Genomic DNA, 10,229 nt, shown 5'->3' on the forward strand with positions numbered 1-10,229 from the left:
GAAAGTGTCTTTAAAAGGGAATGACAACTTGCTGAGTGGGGTCTACTGAGACTTCTTCATTCTTTGGAGTGAAGGCTGAAGGAGAAATCTGCTGACTGAACCTGAGACCCTGTTCCTGATGAAATTGTTGGAGTGCCATGTAGTGAGTGAAAGAGCTGACTCCTTTCCTGGATATTTTCTGAAGAAACTAAGCCTCAGGAGAGACCAGCCTCTTGAGAGACTTTTTCCCCAGGTCCTTAGCTTTGCTGATGCCAGCTAAAAACCAACTCTACCTGCCTGAGTTGGGCTAAGGGCCAGAAGTAAATTACTTAGTGCTTAGGCTCGGTACCTTATCTTATTCTCTCTCTGATTTTCTTACTTCACTCTTTCTATATTTTATAAATAAATCTCTTTGGAATAAATTAAATTCCTGGCAATCACATTATTAAATAATCCAGTCCAGCCCTTTTATAATTAACCCTTTCCCCCCTTACACACCCTCTTAACTACCCTGCCCATGTGGGTCTTCAGTGTGTAGTAGCTTAGGGCTAAGATAGCCTTTTAGACTAGCAACAGCCTAATGACACAGCATAGATGCTGTCTACCCCATTTATGTCCCAGGTTGATTTCATTTATTTATTTCATTTATTTATTTTTTAAACCCTTAACTTCCTTCTTGGAGTCAATACTATGTATTAGCTCCAAGGCAGAAGAGCAGTAAGGGCTAGGCAATGGGGGTTAAGTGACTTGCTCAAGATAACACAGCTAGGAAGTGTCTGAGGCCAGATTTAAACCTATGACCTCCTCTCTCTAGGCCTGGCTCTCAATCCACTGAGCCACCCAGCTGCCCCCTCCCAAGTTGATTTTCAATTGACCTTTGGGATTTTCACGATCCTGACTGAGAGGGTGGAAACTGGGGGTTTAGCCCACACGGAGGTCTACCATGCCACCTTCTAGACTCTAAAACCCAAAACTGCAGGATGGGGCAGCTATGAGCTCAATAGATTGAAAGCCAGATTTTTGGAAATTAGGCTCTGGTTTCCTTACCCAAACATCAAGTGCAGCCTGTATAAACACCCTTTTACTCTCCCAAACCAGCTCAACTAAGCAGCTCTGGAGTTTTTCACTTCATAGTGCCTAAAATAGAAAGCTTTTGTTTTCCCTCACTAACAGCCTCAGGCTAAAGCCTTTCAGCTACCCTCCATTCAAAGGCTGATTGGTACATGTCTCTATCTACCGGCCTTGAGAGGTGTTTATTACTAGGCTAGTGCTACCTACAGACATGAAGTAGATTTGCGACCAATTCAATAGCTAGAATTGCAAGCATGACTCAGTTTCCTGTCTATCTCAAACAGCTACCATTCTGGGAGAGCATTACAGAACTCACACAGCTCAAACATTTGAGGTGTCTTTTCTTACTGCCATTTCTGGGTTTACTTGTCTTTATAATTAGTTTGCATAATCCTGATATTGGGGTGGGGGTTCATCTCCCTACACCCCTTTGCCATTTTGACCTGCCCAGTTACTGCAACACACTCAATATGGGATTTGTTCACACTATGATCAGTGTAGACATGGGGAACCTCAGAGGTATGACCAAAGGACTCTAAATGGATGATGATACTTGGGAGGGGAAGGAACCTTAAAGAGTCTGGAGGTGAATTTTTAGCTTTTTAGACTCCATTGCTAATTGTGTCAGTTTGTTTGTATAAGGGGGGAATGAAGGAAAGCCTCCAAACCCTGGACTATGCATAAGAAAAAGCAAAATGTTTGCAGGAAAGGATTGGCACATACAAGGGACTGAAAAGGAGTTCTAGAATCAGGGAGAGGAATAAAAGATGGAACCTGGATGAGGAAGGGGTCTGTTGGTTCTGGACCCCGAGGAGAATGGAGGGTTACTTCATGTGGCCATCTTGTATATGCCAAAAGGAGGTGACTGACCATTCTCTACAGAAGTTGGAGGTTCATGATGATTCCTGATATCTAGAGATTATTTTTCCTGTCCTTATCTCCAGTTATCATCTACTGAGATCCTTAGAATCTCTATAGTTCCTGTGAATTCAAGTCTGTGTGTGTGAAACTGCCAAGACCCAGTGGGAGCAGCCTAGCCAGCTTGGCCCAGGCCTCAGGCCACAAGGGTGAGCTCACCAACAAGATCTATCTAGTTTAACCTGATAAACTGTTTACTAGCAACTACTTGCTAGTGGATCAGAAATTAGATTATTTAGTTAGATTCCCTTGGATGAGAGAGAGAGAGAGAGAGAGAGAGAGAGAGAGAGAGAGAGAGAGAGAGAGAGAGAGAGAAAGAGAGAGAGAGAGAGAGAGAGAGAGAGAGGGAGAGAGGGAGAGCATAGCCACCATCAACTTCTATGAAGAGAGTGTGAGGGCTCGTAGGGGAATTTTAGTAGAGAAATTAGAATACCTAGATTAGGGATACCTGTACCTCATTCCACCACCTTATTCTTTGAGTTTGAGAAGTTTAATAAACCAGAAACTATTTTATAACAACTCCCAAGCATTCAGATTGTGTTTTATAATCATCTACAGTTTAGGCCTACCTGGTGGAACTACCTCCTGTTTCCAATCAATTACTTCAGTTCAATCAAAAATTATCTGATCAGTTAGTTAATTATTTCATTCCCCTCCAAATAATGAAGAAATCTCTGTAATGCGGCTATTGGAATTGGAGAAAAGGTCTCTTGAATTCAATGCCTGTATCATGTCACATATATTGTATTTGCTGATTATTTGTTTTAAGATTTAATTTTGTTTGTTAAGTTCACATATTGACCTACTCTAATATATTCTGTTAAACTATGCCACTTTCTGTTACTGTGTTTTGGCCATTAGCTATATGTGCTGTTATGTTGTCTTTAGTTGTACCTTCCCATATGACTAGACTGGAAAAAAATACCATTGTAAAAGTCCATAAACAACTTGCACAAACCCTTTTCCATGGCAAGACCATTGTAATATTTATTGGGAAAGGAAATAGGATTGGAAAAAAGGGGATAATGGGGTGTTTGTATGGGGTATGGAGGAGAGGGGGGAGAGAGGGAATATTGCTTGGTGAGGCAAGGGAGGGAGATGCCCCCTGCTGAGAGGAACAGCAGGGGTCCAATGAGGTTTGTTTGTCTTTGAATGACTGAACTGAAGTTTAGCTCCCTCTGTCCACTTATCTGACTGTGAATTCAAATAATATAAAATTTAATAACCCATTGGTTTTTTCTCAGCTTCACACCTGAGGCCAGGACCCAGAGGCTGGCAGAGGGTTCTCCCACTCCCATCTACTCTATATCAGTCCAGTTTTGTCTTTTAGAATCTTCGGGGTAGACAGAAAGCAAACAAGAACAGGTCTAACCTTCAGAGGTGAATGGGCCTGAATCTTTGGGCTGAACCAAGAAGAGGTGGCACACCACACCAGACTGGGCTGAACAAGCTCCTCTCTCCTCCAACACCAGGAAGCCAGTCCCACATGGCAGGAAGGAAGTGCTAGTCACAAGACCCAACTGCCACTCCCAGTTGTCCCCTTCCCCCACAAACTGTCAGTCTAATTTCCTTTCCACAATTGTCCTCTTTTTTGTGTTGTGACCTTCCCAAGGTCAAATATTTATATTATAGTTACCAATTTACTAAATCTACTCTAAGGAAATCTTAGCAGGAAAATTTGGGCAAGGGTAGTTTTGGGGTTTTACAATAAATTCAGTACAATAAATGTTGAACAAAACTATTACAAGAAATTTGAATCTTAGTGCTAATACGACTTACTCTAAGTTAACTAAAACCAATACATTATTTATAGAAATTATTTACATGTAATACAACAATATACATTGTTCCACATGATGATGTCAGTCAAATAGAAATATCTATTGATCTTTCTATTTGCCTAAGACCTTATGGAACTAACTATATACATATTTACATTTTGCATAAATACAATTTCAGACACTTGTTTATATAAACAAGGTCTCCCAATATGTCAGTTTGTGCTTTTGTGTTTTGTGTCTAATAGTGTTGTGTTGAATTAATACTTATCAAGTTTCTTCAGATTTCCACTTCTCATGTTGACTGATGGATCTCTTCTTTTTTCCATGTTATGTAGTGATGCATGCTATTTCCCTGATATGTGAAATTACTTTTGTTTTATTATTTCAACACACTCAATCTTACACATAAGTCTCATTTTTTATCTGTCCTCTTCTTATATAAACACATTTACAAAGTTCAAAGTCTTAGCTGTCCATTTCATCTTTTCCTCTTTGTTTCTTGTCTTTAGCATCTTTTCTTGATGCTTTTACTCTGGGCTGGTTTAAAATCTTTTCCTCTGGGATGCTTTTCCTCTGGGATGCTTTTCCTCTGGGCTGGGAAGTTGTCTTGAACATTATGTTCCACTATTATTTCTTTGTGGTGTACTTTTTATGTTAATCAGGTTTTGTTTCCATTTCTCAGCACTATCTGTTGCCTAATTATCTTCTATGTCTCTTACAGTGATGTTGAACTTTTTCTGGCTTCACGTGGGAACAGTGAAACCATGAGTCTTTTCCTGCAACTTTTATAGCTGTTGGGGTAGTAAGCAATACTTATTGTGGTTCAGTCCATTTTATGTTTGTAGCCAATTTTCTATTGAAATTTTTTAAGTCTACTATGTCTCCTGGTTTGATATTGTGCAAATTGTAATCCAGGGGTACTGTTTGTTGTATCAAGCCCATTTCATGCAATTCTGCTATTGTCTGTAAAGCTTGTATATATTTTGTTAATTGACAGTCTCCACCTACTTGTATATATTTTGTTAATTGACAGTCTCCACTTATCATGGCAATGTAAGCTGGTTTACAAGTCCTTCCTTGCCAAATTGAGTGTCTATATAGCATCTCAAATGGAGAGATGTGCAAATCTCCACTGGGTCATGTTCTAAGATGGAGCAGAACTAATGGCAGAATGTTTGTCCATTTTTGGTGTGCTTCTGCACAAAATTTTCCTATCAATGTTTTAATGTCTTTATTTAATCTTTCCACTTGCCCTGAACTTTGGGGATGATATGGTGTGTGGTATGTTGCTTGTATTCCTAGATTTTTATAAATTTCATTTAATATTGACTGAGTAAAGTGACTACCACGGTCTGAGTCCAATTTTGAGGGAATCCCAAATCTAGTCATGATTTCTTTTAATAGGATTTTGACCACAAATGCCGCGTTGTTCTTTTTGGCAGGAAAAACTTCTGGCCAATCTTTCTATGATTACAAGGCAATCAATACTTAAACCCTTTGTCTTTTGGAATATTGATAAAATCTATCTGTATGCATTCAAATGGAGTATGTGCTAAGGGACGACCTCCTAAGCCTTTGGTCTTATAAACTCCATGATTGAGCTGCATACAAATTTTACATTTTTGACAAATTCTTATGGCATATGAGGATATTCCTGGTGTAGTCCAAAATCGTCTCACTGAATCGATCACAGCTTGGGTTCCACAGTGTCCTTGTGCATGTATTGCATTGCACATGTGATAAAATAAATTTTTAGGCAGGATGGGCTTGCCTAGTTGTGAAAATCATATTCCTCTTATTTGTTTTGCTCCTAAGTTCTTCATCCATGATTGAATTTCCTGCTCATTATAGGCATCGGTTAGATTGTCCTGTTCAACTATTGAGAAATTCAATACATGAAAAGGTCCTTTTCTAGCTCCAAATTTTGCTGTAATGTCAGCTCTATGGTTTCCAAAAGACACACGATCATTAGCCCCTGTGTGTGATCTACAGTGAATTATTGCCACTTCCTTGGGAAGTTGTACAGCCTCAAGAAGATGCATTATTACTTTGGCATATGTGATCTCTTTACCTGCACTTGTCAAAAATCCTCTAAGTTTCCATATTTCTGCAGTGGCATGAAATACTGAAAATGCATACTAGGAATCTGTGTAAATATTGACCTGTTTAACTTTACTGATTTGTAAAGCATTTAATAAAGCCATTAGCTCTGCCCCTTGAGCGCTCACATGCTTTGGTAAGGATGCATACCATAATGTCTCTGTTAGTGTTACTACTGCTGCTCCAGTATACCTCTCTCCTTTAACTATCAGGCTCGAACCATCTGTATACATTTCAATATCGGGTTGTTCCTGGGGAATGTCTTTTAAATCATTTCTTGGTTTTTCTACTACTGATATTGCTTCTTGGCAATTATGTATGGGTTCCCCTTCCAATGGCAGATCTGGAATCAAGGATGTCGGATTCAATGGTTGGCAACATTTTAAAGAGATGTTTTCGTTGCTTAGTAACACAATTTCATATTGAGAATGTCTTTGCTGTGTGAAAGTTTGTAAATGACATTTCCTCAATATGGATTCTAGTTGGTGTGCAGAGTAGACATTAAGTTTTGATCCTAATAACAAATATCAGATGACTTTTGGATCATAGTTGCTGTGGCTGCGATTGCTCTCAAACAGGGAATCATTCCTTTCTCAATTATATCTGGCTGTGTACTATAATATACCATTGGCGTAAAATTGGGTCCAAAAGTTTGGACTAACACTCCAGAAGCTATGCCTCTTGTTTCATGTACAAAGATATGGAATTCATTGTTGTAGTCTGGAATACCTAAGGCTGGAGCTGTTATGATTGCTTCTTTGAGCTATGCCAAGGCTTGGAGATGCTCTTTCATTAGTTTCAAAGGTTCTGTGACTGTGTTTTTGGTTAAGTCCGTAAGGCATTTTGTTATTTGGCTATAGCCTGGGAGACATTGTCTATAGAATCCTATTACTCCTAAATAGGCTCTCAGTTGTTTCTTAGTCTTTGGCACACTGAGCTTCAGTATGTCTTCTACTCTTTTCTTGGAAATCTTTCTCATCCCCTTTTCCAAGATAAATCCTAGATATTCCACTTTAGGCATGACCATTGTAGTTTTGATTTGGAACCTCTGTGACCTTTCTCATATAGCTCTAGGAGGAGTTTTTTACTGTCCTGGTAACAAACTTTAGCATATGGGGATGCAAGAAGAATGTCATCCACATAGTACACAATTTTGCTTTCCTTGAATCGGATGTTCTGTAAATCTTGTTGCAAGATTTGGCAAAATGCTGTTGGGCTATCACAGAATCCCATTGGTAATCTTCCCCATGTCATCTGAGTCCCATTCCAAGTGAAATCAAAGATTTTTTGGCTTTCCTTTGCAATTGGAATGCTAAAATAAGCACTACACAGATCAACAACAGAATAATATCTAGAGTTACTTGGGATTTCTGAAATTATTTTAGATGGGCTTGGAATGACTGATCTGTCCTTATGGATGTGAGGTTTGTCACCAGATCCTTTGAGAACACATGGTCTAAATGGCCTTTTATTCCTTTTTGCTTTTGTTAATTGTCACATAGATGATGATGGTTGGACTTCATCAAACTGGTTACAACCTGCATACAACCTTTGGAGAATTTATGAGCTAAAAATTTAAATTGATTTAAGGGGTTTTTAATAAGTGTTTTTTTTAGATATCTATGAGCACCACTACCTCTGACTGATTATTTGCCTACCTTTGAGTTGTTTGTAACAAGAGGTAAGGGTCTAATTAGTAGTTGAAGTGAAATAAAATGGCTCTATTATATTCCCCACCTGCACATTTATAAAAACGTAATGGATGAGACATCAGAAGTGATTTTCACTATTGTATTCCTTGTCTCCACATTGCAATGAATGGAACATATATAAGACATGCCTTTTATGATTATTACAGTCTCATACCAAAGGAAGGAGGGTTTCTTGGTTACCTTGTGATGGATTATAATCTTATCTGGGAGTTTTTTTTTTTTTTTTCAATAGGCTCAACTAGATGACTTCTGAAGTCCTAACACTGAAAATTTTATAATTAAAAAAAATTGAAATATCATGTAAAGCAATAATGTTAGTCCAAGGTATATTACTCTCTCTCTTATACCCCAATAGGCTAGCTGAGAGGGGAGAATCTAACAATAAAGAGAAGTTATTGGTTCTGATAGTCTATGTTATTTTTCTCTAAAATAGAATCTCACATTAATCACCACATACAACTTCCAATTGAGGACAAAAAAATCACCATACTTTGTAATTTATTTTGAACTGACTTCTTCTGGACATGACTTTTCTAGAATCTGAGGTATTTGTCTTATTTATTCTAATTTTAACATTACTTCATAATTTAAGCAAGTTATGTTCAACTTGATCCAAGACCTCAGTCTTAAATTTGAATATTTAGCAAAAGATAATGCTATTCAAACTAATGGTATCACTTTTCTTTTAGAACTTATTCTACAAATCTTTTCAGTGGTGATTTCCTAAATGACCTTTTCAATTGTTGCTACCAAATGTTCCTGATAAAAGTGACAACATTATTTTATTTTATCTATTTGGTTTTTATAGCACCTTTTACTCTGCACAGCCCCATAGTCTGTCTTTTTTATATTGTAGTAATGCTAGAATAAATTAGTATTGGGATGGATTTCCAGTATTTGCAAAAAGGAAATAGAATTGAGGTTCCCCAGAGATCAGGTTACCTGTTATTTAGAAGCAGAGAAATATCACAGTCTCCTTTGACTGTGCATAATTATAAGGTTATATTAACAAGTCCATTTATAAAATGAATTGGTTTGAAAATAGATACCCTTTCCTTGCAACAAATATAAAAATAAACACTGCCACTACTAAATGCTGCAACCCAGGCAAAACCTAACAAATTTCAGGGCTCTGGAAAGAAAGGAAAATTGGCTGGGAGATTCAGATAAGTGCCAATGTGTAGGTGGTAGTTAATATTTTGTGATAAATTATTATCATATGTTGAGACACATCAGATTCAGCAGTGCCTTTAGAAGTTTCAAAAAGCACTACATGTGTCTGCTCTGGGCATAATGAGCCAGCTTTGTCAACACCCTCCTGAGGAAGCCAATTTCCCCTCTTTTAAACCACCTCCTACTCACTTAATAAAATCTGTAAAGCTCTGGAAATAATCCATTCTTGGCTCAGTGGACTGTATCCCCTTTTCTTTGAAGAAGATAAGAATAAGAACTGACCAATTCCAGATTCTTTTCTCCACTTCTGTACACTTTGAAGTCCTTCTATATTTCTTTAGTATCTTCTGGCTTCTGGCGGAGGAATGGAGAAGAAGAGAAAAAGTAAAGGGTAGGTAGTGTCCCTGTTTGTTTTTATTTCAGTTTAGTTCAAAGGATGTTTGGTGATCACCTCTAATGTTAAAGGCAATCAAAACAGGCCATTTTAAAACAAAATTTTACTAAAGACATCTACACAAAAAAATATGTTCTTGGCAAAGTGAAATATGTTCAGCTGAAAGATTCAGAAATACTGAGTGGAGTATTTGGTGAAAGGAGATCATTTTTAACCGAAAGTGGGGATAAGGACTGTGTTACTGAAGGCTTCTTGAAGTTGGGTCTTGATTTTTTTCCTTTTATTCTTATCACTCCTCATATTAACTGAAAAGTATCAATTGTTTAAATGAGTGTATGGCAAAGACTAAATTAAAATTTTCATGAATACATTTCTTTCCAGAGAGACTAATTGTGAAATATTTACCTAGGTGTTATCTTAAGGAGTAATATCCCTCCTTGGCCTTGGTGGCTCCCACAAATATTGTGTTATGACCTAATCTTTCAATCTGAGGTCAAAATAGAAACAAAATTTAATAGACAGAGTTGTGGCTGATTCTAATTTTGCCTCTCTCCTGGTTCTGACAGGCACAAACATCAGTGCTTTCTATAAATTTGCATGTTATCCTTGCACAGGGGCCATGCTAATCTTCTCTGTATCCTTCCAATTTTAGTGTATGTTCTGTGAAAACAAGCACTAATCATGCTTTCTAGAAGAAACTCTAACATTCAAAGGTAGGGTCCAATAATTGGGCTTGTGATGTCTGTAGTTTGTACAAATAGGTTCTCCTAAGTGTACATTTTATAAATGTATAGTTTTCAACTAAACTCATGCTAAAAATATTGATTGAGATTAGGAGAAGTTTAGTAGACGTCCCGGTGAATCAAGTCATAACTAGATTGGAAGCCTGATATCTATGGCCATTATGATGATGAGGAGGAGGAGCAGAAGGTAGAGGAGGAGGAATGATGGGAAGGATAAAAAGGTGGAGGAGAAGGAAGGACAAGTGATTATGGTAAGAGAATGAATTCTGGAGTTCAAGCTTTTGGAATAGGATTAAGAAGGATCTATGCACCAAATATCATGATAGGTGAATGAAGTATGATGGGAAAAGAAGGGAAG

General features: G+C 37.7%; 1 non-coding gene across 1 annotated transcript; it reads right to left on the bottom strand.

The window, feature by feature from the left end:
- Nucleotides 1-9,696: 9,696 nt before the first annotated feature.
- LOC130455322 (U6 spliceosomal RNA) lies at nt 9,697-9,804 on the bottom strand. Its single transcript, XR_008913236.1, has one exon. It is a non-coding gene; the product is annotated as a U6 spliceosomal RNA (small nuclear RNA).
- Between the last annotated feature and the right edge of the window lie 425 nt (nt 9,805-10,229).

This window comes from Monodelphis domestica, chromosome 6 (genome assembly GCF_027887165.1).
Source record: "Monodelphis domestica isolate mMonDom1 chromosome 6, mMonDom1.pri, whole genome shotgun sequence".
Classification (NCBI taxonomy): domain Eukaryota; kingdom Metazoa; phylum Chordata; class Mammalia; order Didelphimorphia; family Didelphidae; genus Monodelphis; species Monodelphis domestica.